The following is a 23918-nucleotide window of genomic DNA, read 5'->3' on the forward strand; positions in this document are numbered from 1 at the left end:
TTCCCACCAAGAGTGTGACAATCCCTGAAAACCACTTTGGAAAATTAGGGAGCAGTATTCCTCCCCCACACATGTACTTAACTTTGATATGTGTGTGTGGGCTTCCCAAACAAAAGAAGGGTGATATTGTAGCAGGGTTTGGAACTGGAAAAGTTGCAAAATTCAGATGATGACTGTTCCAAATAATCCAAGGTGAAGAGATGCTCATGATAGGCAGAGGTGACATGGGTTTAACTGAGGATCCTCCACGAAACAAAGGTGCAGGTCTGCATTAAACCTTGCCCCTAATGGCGAGGGAGAGGGGAGCCAATTTCAGCCTATTAACATTTATTTAATGAAAGATGGTAACAAGATAGGCCCATTTTAAAAAGTAGTTCAGGGCATGCTCTAGTTCACACACATTCTTCTACAAATCATATGCCAGAGCTGTGCTCTGTGGATCATAATTGGAGATGTCACGCAGATTTTTAAAAGCCTGCTCCCTGGAAAGGAACAACTGTGAGATGCAAACAAAAACTCTTCCTGTAGAGCTGTCAAAAGCTCCCATACAAGATAGTTTTTAGGAATTAATGCTGCAGGACGGTATACCTTCGCATACTGAAAATACTAACCCTAAAAAAAGCCACCGGTAGGGACAGGCAAAAGCTACCAGGCAGCATCTTGTTGCAATCACTGATGGAAACAGGAAGAGAAATTGGGTTCATTTCTGATGCCAGTTGAAATAGAGAACTGAAAGTGAGAAATAGAGGCTTATGTTAGGACCTTAATTCAATTGGCCCAGCTTTTACGTTTGGGGTTTTTAAAATCACATCTACAGTTTCTTTGCTTTCAGATATTTCCAGTAAGTACATTCTGACATGCATACAATGCAATCTGATGTTAAAAACATTAAGACAGTGCCAAAACATCAACCAATTTGCAGACTATGAGAAGTTTTGCTATTTTACAAAAAGAGGAGACCTATGAATATCTAAGAGGTAGAAAAACATTGTTATTATAACTTTAGAAAACACATGTACAACCTTATCTTCAGTTCTTTTGGAGAGTTGTTTGTATCTAGAAAAAAAGATGGTTGTTTCTGAAGGAAGTTTACTTCTGCAGGTTGATGAAGAATTGTAACTGAACTGACTTGGCTGCTTGTGGGATCTCCTAGCACATGGGAATATGAGGCAGGTCCTAAAGACTGTAACTCTGACAGTTGTAAAATGATTGCATTTGAGAATAACCAGATGAGGTCAATAAGCCACCTACCTGTGCCATCTCATTTCTGTACTACCTACCTATTTTCTTCCCTCTCATTAAATGTTCCTGAAAAAGCAAGGCCAGGAAGTTCTCCTGGAAAGAGTGCATTGTAATAAAATGTAGCTTTTGCCCATTCTAGCACTTGGAAATTGTGTTTTGATTTATTATGTGTGGTTTGGCAAATCTGCTTTTGTAAGCTGCAGGCAATTGTCTGTAGAAACCACACTTGCTCTGAATGCAATGAGCACAGAGGCCTCTGATGGGCTCCTTAGAGACCACTGTGAATGGAGCCAATAAAACAGAAAGCCAAAGGAAACATTTGTGTTACAGTCCAGGAGGAACCAGACCTTGGTTTTATCAGTCTCCTCAGTCTTCCCTGATGGAAACCTTCTCTAAATGTGCTCGTCATTAAGTCAAGGTAAACACGCTTTACATCCTCAGTCCAGAAAACATGAACTGTATGCCGGTATGTCTACACCACTGGACTGTCAGTGTCCTGATAGAAGGCTCGGCCTCTTCTCCAGGGCAGAGGAAGGCTGATGTGAGGGGGCAGTGAACTTGGTGTCCCTCACATTAACATTGTGGTACTTACTACAGCTGGGATCCATAGGGCCTGAAACTCCTTACATAGTGAACTCTGTAAAATCAGTCTGTGGTCTCAGTCTGGTCATGTACAGCAGGTGTTCACAGGCCCTATAGTCATCCTCGCTCCCAGTAGCATCTCTGCTTGTCCCTTCAGAAAGCCATCCTGTTGAGGCTGGACCAGTAGAGGCAACAGCCCTGGGTGGGAGCTCAGAAAACACGTGTGGTGCTTTTTGATCTGTTCCCTCTCTGGAAATGATGTGCAAAATGTCCCGCGTGCACCAGCAAGCCGGGCATGAGCAAACCCCACACACCCACATTAGAAATGCTGTGGTTGAATAGGTTTTCCCAAGCTTCAGCCAGCCCCAGAGAGCAGGACCTGCCAGGGCACAACATATTTATGGAAGGGTAAAATCCCTCTCTCACAGGTCAAGGCCCATGCAACATCCAAATCCTACTGAAGTGTGTCCTAATCAAACACCCTGGGACAGCATTTCAGCTCACTGTGGGTAGATACAGTGAGAAAAGCCATGCAGCAATCCTCATCCTGAGATGCCCATTGCTGCTGATGCTGACGCAGGAATCCTCCTTGATCCTATGGGCTCCAGGGTGATTATTCCTGTAGGTGTCATTGCTCACATGCAAAAGTATGTGTGGGAATAGGGTCTTTGGCCGGTGCCACTTAGCAGAGTTTTTCTCACAACCTTGACTAGAGTTTTACTCCTAAATCTCCTTAATGATCCCAAGACACTCCCAGATTCATTCCCTGTTTAACAGGGCTGAGCAGAGCAATAAAGAAGGGGCAAGGAAGCCACAAATACAGGAGGCTCATCAAGGCCCTCCAAGCACTGGACTACAGTCCTAAGAAGCAGCAATGGCTTTTTCTGCTGGTGTATTTGCTGCTTTCACATTTAAAGGTTATGGTTGTACTTTTTGGCTAAGAAATGCCTGAGTTTTCTTCCTGATTCTGCACTGTTATGTGTTGCATGCTTCTGACAGTGTTCAGCTGTAGGTCACCATCCCCTTCACAGTGCAGCCATAGGGAATATGTTTCTTTTCCCCTTGTCAGTACAAAAATGGGGGTCCTTGTTTGCAGCATCTTGATTTTTGAAGAAAGCAAACAATCACTGTGAAGTTCTTCCAGGAAAGCCACTTCTTCACAGTTGCTGGGAGGAAGAAAGTTCTTCCCTGTATACTTCAAGAGAAGGCCTCTGCCTCTGGATACTTTGCTAGTGTTGGTGCTCTTGACTTGTGCTTGGATGCAAAATTCAGTAAGAGTTCTCAGTAGGTAACCAGCTCAAGAACCCCTGGATCCCGTACGAATTTTTAAAGTATTTACCCTGGTGGCCATTCCCCAGTGGGGCTGCAACCGTATGGAGGAGCTGCACAGCTGGTTGTTCAGCAGCACCACACCTAAAATCTGTGCCAGATTCAAATGGCCCTGGGAGGCCAGGAAGCGTCACGAGCATTTCACAAACTCTGTGGTCCCCATCAGTCACCGATGTCAGTCACAGGCTGGAGAGTTGGGCAGGGAAAAATTTAATGAAATATAACAAGGGCAAGTGTAGAGTCTTGCTTCTGGGCAGGAACAACCCCAGGTTCCAGTGTAAGTTTGGGAACGACCTGTTGGAGAGCAGTGTAGGGGAAAGGAACCTGGGGGTCCTGGTGGACAACAGGATGACCATGAGCCAGCATTGTGCCCTTGTGGCCAAGAAGGCCAATGGCATCCTGGGGTGTATTAGAAGGGGAGTGGTTGGTAGGTCGAGAGAGGTTCTCCTTCCCCTCTACTCTGCCCTGATGAGACCTCATCTGGAATATTGTGTCCAGTTCTGGGCCCCTCAGTTCAAGAAGGACAGGGAACTGCTGGAGAGAGTCCAGCGCAGAGCCACAAAGATGATGAAGGGAGTGGAGCATCTCCCTTATGAGGAAAGGCTGAGGGAGCTGGGTCTCTTTAGCTTGGAGAAGAGGAGGCTGAGGGGTGACCTCATCAATGTTTATAGATATGTAGAGGGTGAGTGTCACGAGGATGGAGCCAGGCTCTTCTCGGTGACAACCAACAGTAAGACAAGGGGTAGTGGGTTCAAGCTGGAACACAAGAGGATCCACTTAAATTTGAGAAGAAACTTCTTCTCAGTGAGGGTGACGGAACACTGGAACAGGCTGCCCAGGGGGCTTGTGGATTCTCCTTCTCTGGAGACATTCAAAACCCGCCTGGACGCCTTCCTGTGTAACCTCACCCAGGTGTTCCTGCTCTGGCGCAGCAATTGGACTAGACGGTCTTTTGAGGTCCCTCCCAATCCTTAACATTCTGTGATTCTATGACATGTTCTTCAGCAACTTGCACAAGGTCTGTCACAAAAAGTCTGCACACAGACTGGCAGAAGCACGCTGGGGCAGAACCAGAAGCTGCAGGAGAGATGGTGCTTAAGGTGTGCAGCAGTCTCCACTTGAGTGTCCATCCACACTGCTACCACTGCAGACCACCAGGACCATTACAAGCAAAGGTCTTCGTGACAAGTCCAGAAAAAATCCACCTGTAAGCAGGCTGATGAATCTCCTGAAAAGTCAGAAAAACACCACAAAAATGTTATTTTGGGTGCCTGAAACACACAGGAACATCTCTTTTCCAGAAAGCCCGTGTGGATGTGAATAACTTTACCTGTAGAAGGAGAATTGTTGCCAAGCGGACATAGCCTCACGATGCAGCCCCCAGTGCAGCTATCTGACATATGGATTGTATAAGGGTGAAGGAGGAAGCTGCAAGCACACTACCAGTAATCTGTCATCCCTGGGTTCAGGCTGCAGTGAACAAGTGCCAGCACCACGCACCATTTAATTAACCTTTCTACAAGTTGTAAGATGAGCCATCTCTATTCACCATGAGATTTATTTTCAGCACTACATGATGGCAATAGAAAATAGATACTGCAATTTAACAGGAAAGAGAGCATAATAAGGGCAATACAGTTCCATTAGGGAAATTGGTTTAGCACAATGTAGCGTTCTGAATTTTTTACAGTCTCCTCTAGCCAGCTCATTCTGTTTCTCATCTGTCAAGGTTCACTGAAAAATACTCGTGTCATATTCATTTCTCCTTAGCACGTGTGTGAAATGCACCCCAGGCCCATGAAGCAGAACTGCAGCGTCAGAGATTCACGCATGTTTTGCCTGCACCATATGGTGCATTAGGCACCATTCCCCACAGAGTGGCTTCTTGTGCTGAAAGTCAATGTGTTTCCCACACATGGGAAAGCCAAACGGAGTGGCTATAAAAGGGAAAAAGGAAGAACAAAACAACAACCAATGAATCACAGAAAACTGGTCTGAAAAATCAACCCAGAGAGGCAGTAAGTAGACTTAGCTAACACTGTGCACATGGGTGTACAAAGCTGGCTGCATACAGTCTTCGGTGTACACTTTGAATTTAAAGCATGAATGAAGAGTATATTAGACAATATACTAAGTTGTATCCTAGCTATTGATATATTATTGTCAGCTTGTACTCCAGCATTGAGGCACTTAACTACAGAGGGCCCTGGAGAAATGACTTTTCGTAGCTGTCTGTATTTTGTCAGAGGAATGGAATACTGTCAGCACAGCCTGCAAATACCATCACTGGAAAACGTAGAGTATTTCTACAGCATCTTTCATTTAAATCTGCCCCGTGCAGTAAGGATTAATTCCTTTTCAATTGACAAGAAAAAAATAGAAAAGAAATGGATTAAAGTAATGTAAGACTTCCCAAGTCCTCAGCCTATGTGACCTAACTCTGTCTGTCAATCATATAGACATGTTCAAAAAGATTTTCTAAGGCCTTAATGTCAATAAGACACCTATGGTAAATCCTGTTTGACCTTTCTGGGGGCAATGTTCCTAGCTCCCAGCTACAGCTGTGCAAGTCTTCCCCATGAGACATATCCAGCCTCGCTTTGCCCATCGCTTTGGGCCATGCTCTAACAGCTTTTCATAAATGTATTCCTGCTGTAGAAACAACCCTTTAGGGCAGGATGCAAAGAGCATCAGCTCCAGTCAGAGTTACAAACTGAGCATAAAAAGCAGCCCACACCATTTCCCACAGCCCCTCGGTTTCCCTTCAAGAACCTTTCATCCAAAAACTGATCCAATCATGAATTAGTCCAAACTTGCTCAAGTGGAGAAGCCTGGCCAGGAGCAGGAAATGCATCCCCATCCAAAAGCCTGTGGATCTGCAACTGTGCCATATGAAATGGGATTGTGAGGTGGGATTTTTGGGGGGAGAGGGGGTGGTAAATCCCTTCAGACCCCAAGAAGCTTTGGACCTGGCAAGATCACAGATGTTTGATGTATCTTCTGCAAACATGGCAAAATAGCCAGGATTAAGGAAAAGCAAACACTCCCAGTTGAAAGCTGTACCTATACATAGTAAAAGAGACATATATACGGTTCTCAGGCCCATGCAAATAGGAAACCCACTGCTATTCACTGCATATATAGACTCTGATCACCAGATCCTTCTTCTGTTGGCACTTTTTTTTTTTTGACATAGGACATCCCACAGGCTTCAGAGGGACAAGTCATTCAGATTTGAGATGGTGCCCCACTGCTGCTGGCATGAACAAGTCAATGGCAGCAAAAAATGACTTCAAGCCATCTTTCAGACATCCCAGGCTGAAGTGAATGCCTGAATCTTCTCATCTCATGTTTTCACCATTGTCAGCCTCCAGACCTTGTGGTAGAGCCAACAGAATGATGCTGGTGCAAAAAAAAAAGCAATAGCCCCAGGCCCCCCACACACGCGCTATCGGAGAGAACTGGTACCAAGCTCCGCTGTGTAAACAACCAGGGCAAAGGAGAAGGAGGTGGTGGTGGGGTTAAATATCGGCTCTCTTTTACGAGACCACCTACAAAATGTTGCAAAGACGCCGCAACAAAAATAATCTGCCACGATTTCAGTGTTAGGCAAAATATAAACAAGTTAAGTGCTCTGTTAAAGAGAACATCTGGGAAGTTGCAGGCTGCACAGATGTTTTCACAAGTTGTTTTTTACAGAAAAGTAACCCTGCTAAGCTTCCTGCCTCTTCCATCTTCTCTTTCTTGACTGTGTTTATCAAGTCGAGATATAAACACATTAAAAAACCTTTAGAGGCCTGTCTTGCATTGCATTATTAATTTGGGATTGACTGAAGGTTGACAGCTGGTTTCAGTTTGACCCCTGGCTCTTTTAAAGTCAGTCCATACGAATAATTATTCAGAGTTACGTTAATTGGATTTTACTTACATATATGTATGTATATATATGTATGTATTTGTATGTATGTATGCAGTAATTTGCCAGAAATGCCCATTAGACTCAGCATGTGCATTGTACAGGGTGCCCTGGGTAGCTGGGAATGAGGGTCACAGGTAGTTTCGGGAGTCCTGGGGCAGGAGGCAGGGGCTGGATGGATTATCTGAAGAGTTGCTGGGTGAGGAATGTTCATTGCCTGGAGAGGTACAAGGGGTATGGTTGTCAAGGCAGCTTTGATTTTAGCATCAGGCTCCCGCAGTATGGAAAGAATTTAGAATTTTTAGATTTTAAAAAAATAGAATTTTTAGGAAATTGTCATTAAAATAAAAGAAGTAAATTAGGAAGGCTAATTGGAAGAGCAAATACCAAGATCATCATAAAATACAAACGTAGCTATTCCTTGAAATACATGGGGAAATAAATTTGTCCACTGGGTCACTAAGAAGCAGAGCAATTAAACAAAGCAGTAATTTTGTGGCAGAATAGATATTTGATCCCCTTAAATGTTGGTCTTTTCCACAGAGGGTGCTGGAGAGACTTACTACGCTCAGGTAATAAAAATCAGGCACCAGAAGAACCCAAGGTGTTGAAAGAGGAGTTGTGAAACAAATTAATAAATTAAGTACTGTGAGTCACTGGACCCAGATGGTAAATACTAACAAGACCTGAAGGAAGTGTTGGAGACCTCAGTGGCTGAACTAACAAAAATGTGCTCTCACTAAAACTGGCCTGTGTCTCAGAGGCCTAGCAAGCTGCAGAGGCTGGGCCCATGTCTTCAAGCCAGCCCCTATCTGCGATGGGACAAGGTTCAGGTCAGGGAGGTCTACCTCAGGCCTGCTGGGTTGGTTGAAATCCAGATGAAAAATACAACTTTGAGGCACCTGAATGGTGATGATGGGCATAGTAACATGCAGTGGGGTCTGCTGCTGGAAAACCAAGCATCTCTGCTCCACTCAGCAAGCTGGCCAGCAGCACGGCACCCAGGGATAGTGGATAAAATGGTCACAGGCAGTGTAAGGTCTCAGTGCCCTGACCTCGCCAGCCCCACCGTGTCCAGCAGCAGCTTTAGGGAAACCAAGGAGTTACTTTTGCCAAGCCAGAGGTCTAGCTGGGACCTCAGGGTTGGTGACCACACTGGGTGTTGGTGTAACACCACTGGGGACATGGTCACCTCCACAGGACCACAAACAAACATAAAACTGCCCGACAATGACATTGGCAAGTCTGAGAGGTAGGAAAAGCAAGAGAAGATTAAAAAAGCCAACAGCTGTGAAAAGCATTTGAGATGTTTCCTGGTATTTCGCTACTGATTATGTAAAAGTGTTACTAGAAACACCATCAAGAGGTTCCTCTCTTCATTTAATGCTCAGTTTTTTTCTGGTTTTTGTTATTTATAGTGTTGTTTCATAAAACAAAATGTGATTAATCATTGCTGTTGGGACCAGCAAAACCTGGGAGTTAGTGTGGAGGAAGAGCAAAAGAGCCATACAATGATGAGATGAACAATGTAATTTGGAAAAATAGAACACATAAACCCATAATAAGCAAGATAGCAGCCAGCTTCACGCTACATTATTTGCTCTGCTTCTCCTTGGTTGAGAGCCTTCTAGGCTATCAGCTCGGTGGGGACTTTTGTCAGTCCCTGGGGTCTGGGGAAGCCTCTACTGCATGGCAAATTCGAGGTGCCACAAAATGAGTCTGATTTTCTGCCTGTGCTAAACACTCAACTCTTTTGGGATATAAGCTGATTCCTCTGGAGAATGAAGGCATTAAAATAAATGAATGAATAAACAAATATTCACACGAATATATGTATATCATGTTTTATTACATAAGTTTTATATACACTGTATAAAAATAATCTGTTTTTCCAATCCCAGCCTGGCTTCCTCTGTGACCAGAAGGTAATCTCTGGGGCTTGGGCTGCATTGTGGTGTCGAGGAGGTAGCAGCGGCCATTCAGTCATTGACATGCTCCCCCCTGTAAGCTGGATCTTGAGGAATTCCTGGCTTGTCTGGGTGGCCAGTGCCATGAGAAGCACTTACCAGAAAGATGTGTCCCCAGCCATCTCTTTACATGTTGGTGAATGGCTCCTAGCACTGCAGGCTACAGAACTGGAACTTAAAGTCATGGAATCCCCTGTTTTACTGTGGCTGGCAAGAGACAAAAGACATGTGGAGGTGCAAAGCACTCAGTCTGCAAAGGAACACGTAGCTCACACCCTGGGGCTAAGCAAAGCCCTGGCCTCCGGTGATGAAGTGGCAGTGATTAGCCACGGCCTGGGAGGATGTAGAGTGGAGGGGGGATGCAGGTGCCAGCAGGTGTGGGAGGGAGCAATGCCTGTGCCTTAGCCTCCAGCCACCACCTGGACGTGGCCTCCAGGGGTGCTGCACAGCTGGGCTGTGCCTGTCACATGCCTACCCTGTGCACCTGGAACCAGAAGATGTGGTGGGACACAGAAGCCAGGCTCCTTGATAGCATCTTCCCAGCATGAGTTACATTTAAACACAGCCCCCAAAATAAATCTGTTGCGGTTTCACGTTGCAGAGTGCACAGAGGGATTGTACTCTTGCTTACTGGGGATGAAGCCAATTAATAAGGTAAGGCAAAGGAAAGCCTGAAACCGCCTAACTGCTGTTTGATGAACAACTTGTCAGAGCAGCAAGGAACCTCTAAAACCTGCATCTTTTCCTCTTGATTTTGTCTTCCATCTCAAAATTCTGGAGCAGTCAGAGCAAGCTGGAGATTTTGGGAGGTGATGGCCGCTTGTCAGCTCTGCATCACGGCCTGGTGACAAAGGGATTTGCCCATCTGTACCGGTCTCCTGACATTTTAAAAAGTCACTGCACTCCTTTTCTCCCAAAGGGACAAGCAAGAATCAATTCAATTTGCAGTCTGAAAAGACAAATATCCCTTTCTCTCCAGTCTAGGCAGAGGAAGAAAATATTGAATTCTGCCTTGTTGACTACAGAAGGAAAACAAAGATTTGTCCCTTTCTCTGTTTTTATTTTATTCTGAGGTGGTTAGGCAGTTTTGGATTTATCCCGGTGCAAAGCAAAGTACGATTAAAAGCTAAAGCAGATTTATTTATGGTTGTGAACATCATTTATCTCCAGAGGTATTGAGCAGTGGGACCTTTGGCTTGCAGAGGCACGTAGCACTCCTGCCTCTGTTTCAGACCACATGCCTCACTGTCTCCCAAGTCCCATGTTTGAATAAACCCCCAAAACTCCAAGACAAATTCAAACAAATCCACACAACCTCATCAGGTTTCATCATGCATCTTCAAGTTATGCTGTGGATATTCAAGGAAATCACCAGATGACCTGACCGCCTTGTCATCAGGGTCTCTTGCACGTTTTATATCTAGTAAGCCCCACCGAATTGTGTTATTAACTCAGAGGGTTTGGTCTGGAGACTGAGGGAAAGACCTACTCCACTGCAGCCAACAGAGCGATACCCTTTTTCACTCAAGGGATTGCGGTGTGCATGGTCTGGGTCACTTGCTATAACAATGGGTGACAACCGCTCCCTCTCTGACCCCCATCTCCAGGGTGGTTGCAGCCAGCCTGGGACTTTCTGTGCCCCCGCGGCCTGTGGGAAAACATAGTGAAAAGTATTCCTCTCTTTAAATAACAGTCATCTACGGAAAGGGACTGTGCAATTGTTTGTGCCGTGCCAAGTACAAAAAGGGCCCGGAGCTGAGGGCTGGTGCTGGGGGCTGCTGCTGCTGGAACAATAACCAGTGGCAGCAAACAATAGCTTTTGTCTGCTCACAACAGCAAGTGACAGGGATAGGGCAAGCAGCTCCCACTTCTTGTCTTGCTCTCTGATTTTAGTGACACAGATCGAAAGAGATCCTTTTGAGGAAAGCGAGGAGGACAAAATAACTTGGGAAATAACATGCTTCAAAATTCTCAGTGTCACTCCTTCTTTCTGCCTTTTTAATGGTAGAAGCAAACTGTCAGTAAAGTCCTTGATTTCCACCAGAGCCCTCAGCTCCTTGCTTCTAGGTAGCTCTGTCTGCCACCTCCCAAAAAATAGATGTCTTTGCTAGTCTGGAGCATGTCCGTGAACCAGTTCATAGCTTGGCCTCACACAGATTTCTTGGTGAAGAAGTCAAGTTAGCTTCTTCAGGTAGCTTTGCCAGTGCACCAGGCTCCCCAGCCTCCAGTACTGAATGTGTTAACATGTTCATAGAAGGTCTCTGGAACTTTGTTAAAAATCTTCTTTAAAATTCATTTCTGCTCCCAAATCTGTGAGATATCACTTCTCTGACCTCTGGAAAGTTGCACAATGAGTGAGGTGGGAGGCAATAACTAACGGAGGAGAAAGGTGACATTTGCACTAATATCCTACCAGTGCTATTTTGGGCAACGCAGGAGCCTGCTGGTAGCAAAGCAGCCTGATTTGCATAATAATCTGTATGCCTCCAGACTTCCACCAGAATCATTTATTGCTTAATTAGATGTAGTAAAAATGAAGATATCAGCAGGTTGCATCTTTAACTTTCCAGCCGCTTACTCCCTGCAGTGCCAGTCACAGCCTTTGCTGTCCTGCAAGGAGAAAATGCCCATGTAAAAAGGTTGCATGCAGGGGACAGTCCCAAAATGACTTAATTCAAACTTGTTTTTGTGAATTGGGGCTGAACACCGGAAATAAACACGAAAAACTGTGCTGCTACTTCTTCTCCTTCAAGGAGCTGCTGAAAGGGGCAAACCTGCCTAGTAGTCCCAAGTGCTGAACAGGCCTACAAGGCCCCTCTTTCTGTAATGCACAATCCAAACAACAGCTTATTCTACCTGGTTTTGGCTTAAAATGTCACAGCCCTGATATTTGATCATTCCAAGTGACTGGGGTGCAGTGGAAGGGGGTTAACAAGAGCCAGCTTTGGTCAAAACTCACCCCTGGTATAAGATTTGATTCCTCCTCTCCTTTTTATATAGCTTGTGCCTGCACTTTGCCTGTCCTGCTCCTCTTATGGGGCTGAACAGATGGACAGACACCAGGAAATAGAAGATAGCTTCCCTAACAAGCCTCTTGGCAACTCTTCCCACTCCGTTTTCATGAGTACAGGGAAGGGGGATGGCTTTGCTTATAAGCAGATCTGCTAAACCTGAGAGTCATTTCAGATTCTGGCTGTGCCCAGAACTTTCTCCATGACCTTAGAACATCCTTTAAGCCAGACAGGCCTTTTCCTCACATGTCTAACCCATGGAAGCTGCAATATTTTGCCACATTCCCTTTCATGAAGAGCCATGAAAACTGCAAATGGAAGCTGCTAGGGACATATAATCTTGAGGCTGGTCCATCCCTAGATTGTGGGAAAGCTTGCAATCTGTTTCTCCAAATGGAAGGTAATGCCTGCTATTGTTTTTTTCAGTTTCATCTTTCTTTTTAAAACACAGCCGCAAAACTTCATGTGAATTTGGACCTAATCCTCAAAATGAAAGCATGTTTGCACAGCTGAGCAGAGACCCCACTGAAGATTAGTGGCATTTCAAGCAGACTACAAGCACTGACCAGGGACTTGTCTCAGCCATGAAAAACACCTGCTTCTTTGAGGTTTCTCTGCCTGCTGTGAGAAAGAGGGGTAGGCAGCAACTCTGCCTCAAAAAGCACGACTCAGGAAAGCTTTTTCTGCTCCTGTAGCTGATTTTCACATGTGTTGTAAATTAAAGAGGATACAAGTTTGATGCTTTCTCATTCCTGATATAAAATGAAATGTTAATGTATTATTTTTATTGGACTTGGTGGATCCCCAGTGTTCAGCCAGGGTCCTATTGTGTTAGGCATGGTACAAGCACAGGGCTCAAGGACTTATTGCGACCATAAGAGGAATGAATGAATGAAGGACACCACTCTGATTTCAGCATGGGTTTTAACTCCCTGCTAAGGAGCACAGTTTGCAACTGGGAAAACCGTACATGTGAGGCTTAAGCCAACAAAAAGGAGAAGTAGTCTGATAAAGGCCAGAAATTATTTTCCACGATGTTTTCAGAGGTGACACATCAAAGAAAAGCAGCAACTTCAGGCAATGCCTGGCAAGCAGCTCTGGGGTGAAGACAGGCTGGTGAGATCAAGTAACTTCCTGAGGCACCAGCATTCTACGCTCCTATCAGTCATACTCTTCGCGCTCTAACTGCAGAGCCTGTTCACCTGCTCCCACAAGCTCAGGCTCTTCGGATGTTCACAGCCCCCAATGGGGGCTGTGAGGGCTGTGCTGCCAGGATAGTGGGGTTTGCCCACAGGCACTGTGAGAAATAAAGAAGTGGGGTAACTCAGCTGTTTGTGTTATGAGAGGTGGGCACACTCACTAATGCCCAAACTTTTTTACAAAAAAAAAAGTTTCAGCTGAATTTGCACCTTGGTGTAAGGGGTGTAGAGACAGCAAGGAGCAACATGGGCTGGTGAAGTTTTGGTGGCTTTTATTTCAGCAGCTCAGAGAGTTTGGTCGACAGCTGTTACTACTGGACCTGTGATCAGCTGGTGCATATCCATTCTCATGGGAAAGGATTTCTAATGAGGATGGAGGCCCCGGGGCTATGATGTGAAACAGAGACTGCTGCAGCACATGAAGAGTAGATAAGATCAATAGGAAATGCAGATTTGCAACATGTTAGAAATATGACAGCTTCCACATACACCCTTGGGGAAAGGATTTTTAAATCTTTTAAAGAAGTGGCAGAAAGACTACATCTCATTTATATATATATATATGTAGGTATGTGTATAGCAGTAAGAAGCAATGTGCCGCCTCACCTCTAAACTATATGCTGAGGATTGTGGAAATCTTTATCGGGTCGGTCAGGTTACTAAAACAGCTTTGTTTTCCTGCAGATGACCTAAGCCATACCGATCCCCACCAAAAGGAGCCCTGCTAGGGAGCAGGACGTGGCTCCCAGCCCCTGCAGCCCTGCAGAGCCCACCACAGCCAGCCTGACAGGTCTCTGCAGGGCTGCGTGCCAGCTTGCTCCCCGGCAGCAGCAGCTGCTGCTGCGACTCTTGATGGCTGCTGGAGTGGTCAGAGGGGAGGTTTTGGTCTTCCCTGCTGCTTTTAATTCCCCAGCAGTTTACAGAGCACTTGTCAAGCCAGAAGATGTGCGCTGAAATAGCTAAGGAAGGAAAAGAAGCAAGGTGGAAGTTTTTAACAGCTGGGATAAATGACTGCTGAAAGCATTCACTGAAGGATGGCATGAAGTTGCCACCACTTGAAGACTGTATAATTCAAGAGTAGATATTCTAAATCATCACTAAAATTCAGCCACACGTTACTCAAGCTGATGGAGTGAAAACTGAAAGTGAAATTCCTGGGCTGTGTTACGCAGATGGATGGACTAGGTCATCATTATAGCCTCTCGTGGGCTTGAAGATCTTGAGTCTATTGCTGCAATGTACCAGAAACACTGTGAGGAGTAATTCAGGTGTTGGCATCTTATCACCTGGTCTATCAGCACCTGCCTTCTGGCTGCCTGCTGTGTTAAAGGTACAAGAAATACCATGACCTACTTGAAAATCATTTAAAGTCTTTTTCATGTGCTTTGTCACCTCCTGCAATGAGTTCACTCCTACTGGGAGGGAAGCTGCAATCTGCCCAAAGGCTCAGTGCAAGAAATAACCACTACCCATAAATACCTCTTTAGAAAAGGTATCCCCTTCTTACTTCAGTCCCACAGGAGAAGCGCCTGAGATCCTGTAAACTCCAACCTGACTGCAGCTCCAGCCCACTACCACATGCACGAGGAGGGGTGATTATCTGCTTGGAGACACTCCTCCAGAAAAACAGGTTCAGGGAGACTCAGTGTCATTCACACTGTAAAAAACCCTCATGCTTTGAAACCAGAGCATGCCCCTGCAGAAGTGCAGGTTTTTAGTTCTGCATGGGGCAAGAGGGACAGAACAAGTGATTTTGCATCTTTCCGTGATGCAAGCTGCAGATAACCTGGTACCTCCCAAGGCCAGTGGCCACCTTCCCACTCCCTTGGTCACCACATCACTGGGTAAATAGTCTGTGCTTCCTTCACAGTAGCTGAAGCCATGTAGTTAGCCTGGATGCACTTGTGGGAGGCAGATGGATTTTACCCTGTTATGGTCACCTGCGAGGAGCTTGACCCACTCCTGTGTTTGGTTTGGGGTTGGAAAGGTTCATTCTGTAATTAACAGCATCTGACATAATTTCCAAGATTATGTTGTTACCAACAAAAGAACTAACGATTTGTCCTGTAACACACACATAACTGGCTCCTAGATGGGAACCAGTGCTGCCAGCCCACTTGGCATGGCTCTCTGCTCCCAGAGCCGACAGCAGCATTCCCAGTGATGTTGGGCTCCTCGTCGACTCTGGCCAGCCACTCGAGAGGGGAGCTCACACTTGGCAAGCACCCTACACATGTCTGTCACTTTTCCTAGCAGGAGTTACGGTGATGTGCCCTGCGGCCCTGCAAGCCAAATACTAAATGCATCAGACAGTGCATTTGCAGTTAAAAATATCGCTGAGCAATTTGCCTGAGAAGGAGCCTGTCCCTGGCTGGTTGGCAGCCAGATGACTTCACCTCAATCGCCCCAGGTAGAGCTGCCTTGTGCAGTCCTTGTGTAAAACCATTTCAAATACTTTAGCGTGATAACATTGGTGGCAGAGTTAAATCTCCTGGAGAATGGAAGCTGTGGGTGCTAAATCCTGGCACAGGCAAATGAGTCCAAAGTGCATTCCTTCAGCAAGATGACGGAAGCGTGACCGTCAGCCCAGCTTCACACATTTACGTTGAAGTTTATGATATTAAGCAGGTTCTCACACCACAATCTCTGTTCATCGAGAATGTTTATGATTGAGGGAATAGCAAGTGAAATCCCCATTCATTCATCAGATTACTGTATGGAAATCACTTGTCTCTTAAATATGTAATAATTATAATATACAGCACTCTGGCAATATTTTTCATCCCAGAATTTCATAGCACTTCAATTAAGCCTCCTAATGCAGCTGAGAAGGAGGGCCAGGAATACACCCTCTCAGTTAATCATTAATGAGTTTGGAGTGTGTAATATATAGAGGTTAAAAATAACATTTTGTGAATATAATACATGATCGTGATAATACACATAGAAATAATCTTGATCACTGCTGGGCAAAGACCCAGCATTAGAACAAGTGCAAGGCTCCCTCCCGCAACCTCACTGTTTCCTGTTTCTCAAAAGTAATGTGACTGAAGCTGCATAAGCAGCACAGAAGAATTAAGGAAAGCTTGTCATTTTTATAACCTTTTAGGCATCAGCTGGATTTTGAGAGAGAGCAAAAGTTTTTATCTGCAGGCCACCTCCAGTGAACCCCACTGACTTGTCCTATTGCTCACCTGTTTCTTCCACACTTGCTTGGCCAGGCAGAGGTGGGCAGCACTGGGGTGAGATGGGGCAGCCCTGTGGGGCTGGATGGCCCAAGCTCCTTTGAGACTTTCTGATGCCCAGAAGATTTCAGCTAATGTTGGGAGGCAAAGAGGACAGGACAGATTGTATCGCCAGCACAGCGCTGCCAGCTTTCGTCGTGAGTCGTAGCCTGTTTTCCCTCAAGCCCAGCTTTGCCCAGGGAGCAGGTTATTTGAGACTCTCCCCACTCCTAGGAACAGCAGCACAGATCTAACTCACTCTGCAAAATAAGAAGCATGAAAATCACAAAATCCTAGTACCTGCAGGATCAGAAAGCCAATTAAAAGGACACGTTGCCACAAAGTTTTCAAGCTAATCTCGTAATTGCTTAGGAACACGACTTATGTTTTTTTAAATACCTGGCATTGACATTCCAGTTTTCATTACCAAGATGAAGGCAGATTTAATGTACAAATTAACTCACAGATGCACTGAAACTATTTTTCTTTACTCTGACCCTCAGTCCCCAGTCAGATATAAATCCCCAGCTGTGAATCAATGGTACTTAATGTTCTCCCATAATCGGGCTGGAGCTTATCTCCTTCTGCAAGGGCAGCAGCATCCAGGGTGCAGCAGTTTGCATTTGTCTCAAGAAAAACTACCGGTACGGGAAGCAGTGAGCCAAGGGACTGGGTAAGTGTGCTTTTGGTGGAGTGAGTTAATGTTTGATGGACAGGTGATGGAGTAGGCTAATATTTGAACCTCTGGAGATTTAACTTCAAACACTTGCCGGGATTTGAGTCAGCTCTGATCTCTTATGGCCTCTTGCCATGTCAAAGGTCTTCTACACAGCCAAGCAGACTTCAGTCAGGCTGGCAGTCACACTGGCCATCTCCACCTGGCTTGTAGAGGGCACCATGTCCCCAGTGACCTCACAGCCTTGTCCCAAAAAATGGCAGATTGTCCCAGGGCTGCTGTGACAGGGAAAGTGCAGGTGAATTGACTCCCATGTGTGGGAAAGGGGCAGATCCAGCAATGCTGGGAATGAGCTGGGGGGTCCCAGATATCCTGCTTCAGTGCCGAATTTCTAAACTATCTGTTTTCTCTGGTCAGAGGAAGTGGTTTGAAATAACAACTTGGATACATCGCCCAAGGTAGGAAATTAGCAGAGCTGCATAAGGAAGTCTGCAAAGTGTTTGGCAGCATTCCTTGGAGCAGAAGGGACTTTGGAATGGCAGTGTTACATTTGCTTTTCTCATGCTTTGGTTTCTGAGGAAAAAAGATGCTTTAAAACAAAGATTTCTAGCATACAAGGTTTCTCCTTGAATTTGCAGTTGTTTGGTCTATATTTCCCTGCTTGAGCACAAAGCCAAACTAGTTTATCCCACAGTCTGCACACCCATGTCTCTAATTTTTATGAACTTCAGTCAGAATTAGCAACCAAAGTTCCAGCTCACAGAGATCTGTTTACTCAGCCCAAATAATCATAAAACGGGGACGTGCCTTCTGGGCTTTAGCCTCTTCTGGACATTCTATGCTAGGAGAGTGTGCCAACTCCCTGGCTCCTTACTCTGCTCTCAATACTGTCCTTGCATCTCCCAGATACATAGAGGATCAGCAGAGGGACCTCTTGCAGAGGTTCCATTGGGGAACACGGCCAGAAAAGAGTCCGGAAACAAAGCTGGGTTGTGGGGCAGTTTGCACTTGGGTGAAAAGGATGGTTTTGGGGTTTTACTGTTCTTACTATGATGCTCCACTTAAACGTGGCTTACTTAGAGAGCAGCATATGACCCATGTGTACCTTGTCACAACCAATAGATCTCATGTGAAAAGCTGAAAGCTCTCAATAGCAGCTGGGCCCCAGGGACTGTCACAAGGCTGAGCTGTGTGAATTAAATAGCCAAGAGCAAAACCCACAACTCCTCTGACAGAGCCACAACCCTTCCAGGAGTGCGGGGCTGCTCCAACCCCGCCCTTCTCTTTCGGCACCCATGGGACCAGACCTTCCCAATATGACTCTTGTCGCTCCAGTGACTCCAGAGAAATTACAATAGTTTAAATCAACACCATGTCTGGCCCTTTGCCTTAAATCTCCCACACAGACTTGATTTTACAGGCACTCAGGGTCGCAACAGAGTCCTCATTTATCACAGTCAGGTTGCTCCCCTCCTATCCTAAATCAAACAAGCCCAATCGAGGGCAGCTCTTTTGTGGAAGGCTTTCTGGGCTGGTTCCCCCATCTTCCCTCCCTAATTGTTCGTTAATGTACGTAAATGATTTAACCAAATAGAGGCTGGAGTTTCCCTTTCCCAGAGGAAGGGAACATTGTTGGAGGAGGGGGACAATAACACAGACGGATTTATCTGTATCTGATTTTGGGTAAATATTTATTCTCCTTTCCCATTTCTGCACCTTTCTTACCCTAGGAACAATGACAGATCCTCCCCGGCTGTGGGGCAGTAGGGAAATATTATTATCCCCATTCTACAGATACGCAACTGGGGCAAAGGTGGTTTAAGCTCAAGGTGGGGAAAGTCAGCAGTGCTTTTAGCCACTGAGGCCAAGGGACTTTGGACAGGAGCAGTCGGAGCAAACAGCCAGAGCCAGCGTGGCTGCAGGCAGGAGCTGGGCTCCCCTGCTGCATTACCAGGCATCCCGGGAGTGCCACTGTCCTGCCTTGGAGCCTCAGTCACCGCCGGCCTGAGTCACAGTTCCTCTCCCCGACACCGCTTCTGCGGAGGCTAACTTCAGCTCCTCTGGCTTACCTGGGGAGGTGCTGGGAAGTTTCATTAATTTGTGTTTGCAAAGCAGATTTAAAGTGCTGCCTACAATGCCTGCAATAATTCTCTGTAGCAATAGCTACAGCATTCAGCGACACACAGGGCGCAAAACACTCCTGTGCCTTTTCTTTTTTTCCTTTCCTTTTTTATTTTTGCAAACAGGAAAAATCGATGTTAGGCTCTTATTACAAAACAACAGACTACAGCCATCCTTTTTTTCCCAGAATAAGAATAATAATAATAACGCATTACGTCAGGTTAGTCAGTAGTTTTCACAAATCCGCAAGACATGCACTGCTGACCTCTGAGGTAATTTTGGATCATGTTCAAGCCAAATAAAGGCAGATTTGTGGCTGCAGGTGAGAGATCCTCTGCAAAACCATAAACGTAACCACAATGTCCTCTGGTTTGATCTGAACTCAGCCTGGCCTTCATCAGTTTTTCTGGCGCTAGTCCAGAAGTAAGACAGATTAATGATTTAAAGGCATTACACTATGATATGATGTAACTCAGCACAGGGTGGTGGTTTTGTGAAGATAGTTAGCAGTAAGTTAGCAGTAAGTACCCAGGGCAGCAAACTATCGGCCACCCCTCCTGGATGGTACCTTGCTCCTCAGAGGGTGTTACAGGCTTGACTGGAAACACTCATGGCATGAATGCATCCAGTGATCACAGGGGCATAAGAACACGCTCTTCTACCGGGAAGAAAATGCTCCTGTGAAATGGTAGACCCCATTTTCTGCCTCCTGAAGGGACAGTGAAATACTTTGAGGCTTTGGTGGATGATGAATGAAGTCAAAGGAGAGAGGGGTGAGCCTGTGAGGGCAGTGGCACTGCCCATGCCTATGACATGACATGACATGACATGCTGTGTGCCCCAAGGGTGGCTTGCAGCTCCAGCAGCAGTGACCCTATGGCCTGGGGTCTGCATGTCATCTTCTATCATCTCCACAGACACTGCTTTTTGGACTCATTAGATATATCTACCAGGGGTCCACTTAGCCGTGCTGTAATCCCTTCTCTGAGTAAGGTCTGAACCCCTGTGTTAATCTCAAGCCTGTACAGAAAGTGTTCCCCAGCCTGTTATGACTACAGGTCTGCCTCTGTGCTAATAAATCAGCATGGCTCCAATGGAGTAATGTAGAGCTTGAGGGAGCACTGGGTGGGGAAATGTATATGAAAGGCAGTCCAAATCTTCCTTTAGCAGCCATTAATTACAGCTGGTGATGTGAGTAGGAAACAGCAGTCATGCTGGGATACTGCTGTTTGCAACTCAGCCAGGGGAAGGCTGAAACCTGGAGATAGAGAGGGCAAGCACTGTGCAGTGGACTGGGGAGATATGTGATGTTAAAAAGCAACCTCACCTCGCACTTAAGGGTTAATATTTATTTAAGTATTTAGTCTATGAGATGACATCAGTAGGGTCAGGCACAAGCCCCATCATTGTATGACAGAGGCACAGACGGAGAAGAGTGGCACATAAGGAAGCATATCAGTAAACGGTGCCAGCCCCAAGGGGCAACGCGTTGACATCAGCCAAGCAATACTGCTTCTCCTCCACTTGAAGAGGACTGTGTGTTAAACAGCAGTAAGCAGGGACTTCGTGAAGGACAGCAGGTTTCCTGGCTCTGCAGTCAGGAGGACCAGGGTGCTGAGCCAAGGCGGGTATTGGGTCAGGGATCCGGGAGGCAGCGAGGGGTCGGCCTACTCTGCCGCTGGCCATTTGAAACACTCCTGAAAGATCTTTTTCTATTTCTCAAACAGCTCGCAAAGAAGCTTAGCCGGTTCCTCTACAGTGATTTGACAACAGCCACCCTGTGACTGTAACCATTAACACAGAAAGAGAAATTAGCAGTGTGGCAGGTTTGAACAGTGCTCTTATGAAAGTGCATTCAAATCGGTGGTCAGATCACAGCCCTGCTTTGTTTATGCAACAGCCACTTCTGCATTTCCTCCCTCAACAAATAACTTTCTTCTCACCGAAGTCTAAGGCGAAGCACCTTCACCACCCAGCTGGAACAAGTCAGGAGCACAGGTACAGGCCGCCACCTTCTCACTGGGGTCACCCTGTTCCTGCCCGTACTGAAACAATGCTGTGCGACAGCAGAGGCAGACGTCCAGCTCCAAAAAGCGGTGTTATCCTGTGATTGCTTTTCCTGACATACTCCTTTCGCTGAGGCCAGCCGCAGAGGCTCATCTGGCCACTTTCATACTGCCAAATACGCTATCAGTTTAAGGCAATGTGGTACTTTCTCTGGTGTGGAGGATTTGGCTTTCCCGCTCAGCTCAGCAAAATTCCAAGTTGGCTTCATCTGGCGTGACTCCGCTATGGCTGGAGCGGTCCCACTGCCTCTGGACGTCCTTCCTGACTGCTTCTTCTCCATTTCAGCATGAGAGCGTTTGCGCAGCACGGGATACCAGAGCTGAGTCTGCTGCCTTGGGAGATCTCATTTGGAGCCTCATGAGGTCTCTTAGCAGATTTATGCTTAAAATATCTCTGGGCTAGGAAGGTGTTAGGCTCTCTCAGAAGTCCTCTCTCTCCCATCTGCTTTTTCATGTAAAAACTGGAGGTGCCAAAATCTGCTCAGAGGACTGTAGAGGAACAGCCAGGAAAGATGCCTGCAGTTGTCCCTCAGGCTTCCGCACAGACAGCGTTTCACAGATGTGAAGTCATGAGTACAGCCATAAACATTTTAAGACCCACCTGCCAAATAGTTCTGGAGTTTTCTAGTGAGAACAAACCTTGTGTAAATGTCAAGGGGAAAAAAAAAAATCAGGAAGATTCTCATGCTGTGGGTGGATCCAGTGAATTTGCTTTCTCTGTCCATGATGAGCACAGACTGTTATCTTCACCTTCCCCTATAAGCTCACTAACATTTATTTAGCTATGTAAAGCACGAATTATAGGAATATAAAAAAATATGTTTCTGTCACACACATGCTCTACCATTCTTTTTTTCAACGTGTCTTCCTATCACACGAACGGGAGTTAAAACAGATACACACACAGTCTTCCATGCTCTAATTTCCTGACTTTTAGGTCCTGTTATGGCACCCGCACACCATCACCGAATGCAACCTTGCTCGGTGAGTTATGCTGAATTCATCTTACCCTCTGTCAGCATGGGTGGCTTACACACACACACACAAACACACACACAGACTTCTCTTCCATTCCTACAATGAGAAAGTGCAGTGGGGGAGCTGACAGTAGGCTACAGGATGGCTCCTATCTCCTCACAGTGGGGGCAATCCCATCCCAACACGGCTCCCACATGCCCACCTCACATCTCCACCTCAGTGCAGGCCCCTGATCTTACCCTGGTACCTCATTCCCCTGGTGCTGTACATTTAATTATGGAATTATTTGGGTCTTGAGAGCCAGGGCTGTAAGCAGGCAGATGTCTACCTCTGACAACCCAGCCCCTAGCACAGCTCCGCTTGCCTTAATGTGATGGAGAGAGGGCTCTTTCCCCCTGCTTAATCCCTGATAGTTCAATCCTCCTGCAGTTTTAATGACAACTGAGTAACCACTGTGCTGATGTCGGCTGGAGGGAACAGGACTCAATCTTCCTGGGCTTCAGTTTGTTTATCTGTGAAACAGGGATGGACCCTCCAGGAGCATCCTCCTGGAGCCCTTTCTCTGGGCGAGCTCACGCTGTGCTGAGGGCCAGCACAGGGCTCAGGGTCAGGGGTAGCCATCTGTGGGGATTTAAGTGGCACTGAGACCTTCTGCCAACTAAATGCCTTTCATTGTAACCTTGGTAAAAAAGCCCTGAAATGCTTTAACCACATTCGAAGTGGTTCACAACCTGCTGGGCAGAGAATGGGAAAATACAAGGTACACTGCAACAGGGGCAGTGCTACCAGTGTAATTAAAAGTTAGCTCAGTATAGCTACATTGCTTATGAGAATAAGAGAAAAAGATATTACCTCCCTAACATTCACTCTTCCTAGTGTTAGTGTAGCTATACAAGCAACTATATCTTGCTGCTGATACAGCTTATCCCCATCAAGGAATGGGTTTAGACTATGCCAACAAGACAATTTGGATTTTATTTGCCAGAACGGGGCTGCATTTTCCCTGAGATAGCCCACCAAGCTCCCTTCCCCACAGACAAGCCCTTGAGCTGCTGGCTCTCACCTAGTGATGGTGAATGGCCTTAGCACATATCGTCTCCCTTCCTCGTGTGCAAGGCTGTGCTGTGGGGAGGGGATGGGAAAGAAGGGGGCTATGAACCATTTCCAGCACTGAGTGCTCCATCTGGGGTCAAAGACTTTCTCTTCTGCAGCTGAAGGGTAGGTTTTTTCACCCTCTTACTGTGGCCTGGCCAGTCTCACTGCTCTTTTCTCCAAGAGGTGCCCTTCAGGGAAACCTGGAGATCATCCAGCCTTGGTAAGAAGCCTGACCTGCGCAGCCCCACTGGCTGTGCCCATCTAGGCTGCAGTCCCCTTCCCAGAAGGGCTTAGAGACCCAACCAGTAAGTGCCTTGTCCCTACTTTGTTCTGGGGGAGAGAGAGCCACCCAGGCACTGCTGCCCAGGCACCCCAGGTCAAGCTGGGCAGTGTACTGTGGGGAACTCGGCCAAATTGGTGCAGGGAAGCAGGTCTGTGCTCTTCCAACCAGCAACCCCCTGCTCCACCTCCCACCCATCCATCTGCTCTCAGCTGGGGGCAGGTGTTGTGCA

This window comes from Caloenas nicobarica, chromosome 3 (assembly GCF_036013445.1).
Source record: "Caloenas nicobarica isolate bCalNic1 chromosome 3, bCalNic1.hap1, whole genome shotgun sequence".
Classification (NCBI taxonomy): Eukaryota; Metazoa; Chordata; class Aves; order Columbiformes; family Columbidae; genus Caloenas; species Caloenas nicobarica.